We start from the raw sequence: 1,999 nt of genomic DNA, 5'->3' as shown, positions 1-1,999 counted from the left end.
CTAGGAGTCCAAGTAGGATTCGCCCCCCTTTCCTTTCTTCCACCGGAGGGGATAGGAAGGAGAGGGAGAGGGAAAGGGAAGGGGGTGCCGCCCCCTCCTCCTTGTCCTTTTCGAACTCCCAAGGAGGGGGGCGGCCACCCCCGCAGGCTTCCCTCTCTCTCCCTTAGTCCCATGTTGGCCCAATACTTCCCCAAGGGGTTCCGGTAACCCCTCGGTACTCCGAAAAAATACCCGAATCACTCGGAACCATTTCGATGTCCGAATATAACATTCCAATATATGAATCTTTACCTCTCGACCATTTCAAGACTCCTCATCATGTCCGTGATCTCATCCGGGACTCCGAACAAACTTTGGTCATCAAATCACATAACTCATAATACAAATCGTCATCGAACGTTAAGCGTGCGGACCCTACGGGTTCGAGAACTATGTAGACATGACCGAGACACATCTCCGGTCAATAACCAATAGCAGAACCTGGATGCTCATATTGGCTCCGACATATTCTTCGAAGATCTTTATCGGTTAAACCGTATAACAACATATGGCATTCCCTTTGTCATCTGTATGTTACTTGCCCGAGATTCGATCATCGGTATCCTCATACCTAGTTCAATCTCGTTATCGGCAAGTCTCTTTACTCGTCCCGTAATGCATCATCCTGCAACTAAACCATTAGTCATACTGCTTGCAAGGCTTATAGTGATGAGCATTACCAAGAGGGGCCACAGATACCTCTCCGGTACACGGATTGACAAATCCTAATCTTGATCTATGTCAACTCAACAAACACCTTCAGAGACACCTGTAGAGAATCTTTATAATCACTCAGTTATGTTGTGACGTTTGATAGCACACAAGGTGTTCCTCCAGTATTCGGGAGTTGCATAATCTCTTAGTCAGAGGAATATGTATAAGTCATGAAGAAAGCAATAGCAACAAAACTAAACGATCATAATGCTAAGCTAATGGATGGTTCTTGTCCATCACACCATTCTTTAATGATGTGATCTTGTTCATCAAATGACAACACATGTCTATGGTCAGGAAACTTAACCATCTTTGATTAACAAGCTAGTCAAGTAGAGGCATACTAGGGACACTCTGTTTATCTATGTATTCACAAATGTACTAAGTTTCTAGTTAATACATTTCTAGCATGAATAATAAACATTTATCATGATAGAAGGAAATATAAATAACAACTTTATTATTGCCTATAGGGCATATTTCCTTTAATTCCTTCGGGTATGATAGAACAACTGCTAGTTAATCCTTATGCAGGAGTGTAACATCCCAAATTTTTCAATTTGGAATGTTATACATTAGATCATCATTGCATATCATATTTTCTTTGCTTTTGGTGGATCCTAGAAATTCTACGCAACTCAAGGACCCTCGGAGAGGGTTGGGGATTTCGTTATTTTCATATTTGAGTTTTCTCAAATTTTAAAATAGGGATCATTTGATTTTATTTATTTTATCTTCATTTATTTCTGTTATCAAAATATGAGAGAGGGAATAAAATGACTTTCCCAAAATAAAGAAATATTGAGGATTTAATAAAAAATTCAAATAAGATTTTATTTTCGTTTTATTTGCTATTTTATTTGAATTTAGGAAAAAATGCACGTTTTCAAAAGTTGCATTTAGAGCCAAAAAAATGTTCATCCTGTTCTAAATATTTTATTTAGACGGGGAAAATTTGTTTTGGCATTTTTAGATTTTTATTTATTTTTCTAGAATTTTCTTTAGGCGTAGCGAAATTGTTTAAAAAAAACCCGCGCCTGGCTGGGCCAAGGGCCCAGCCAGCCGCCGCCGCCTCCAGCCGGATTGGGACCGGAGTCCCGATCGCCGCCACCGCCGTGTCCGGGGAGGACATGCCTCCCGAGGCCGACCCCTCCCCCAAGTCAAACTCCCATGCCCCTTTATAACCGCCGCCAACCCCCTGCAAACCCCACACCGCCGCCCCGCCGCCTGCGCCGCCGCCGCCGCT

Source organism: Triticum dicoccoides, chromosome 3A, assembly GCF_002162155.2.
Source record: "Triticum dicoccoides isolate Atlit2015 ecotype Zavitan chromosome 3A, WEW_v2.0, whole genome shotgun sequence".
Taxonomy (NCBI): Eukaryota; Viridiplantae; Streptophyta; class Magnoliopsida; order Poales; family Poaceae; genus Triticum; species Triticum dicoccoides.
Note: the sequence above shows the minus strand (reverse complement) of the source record.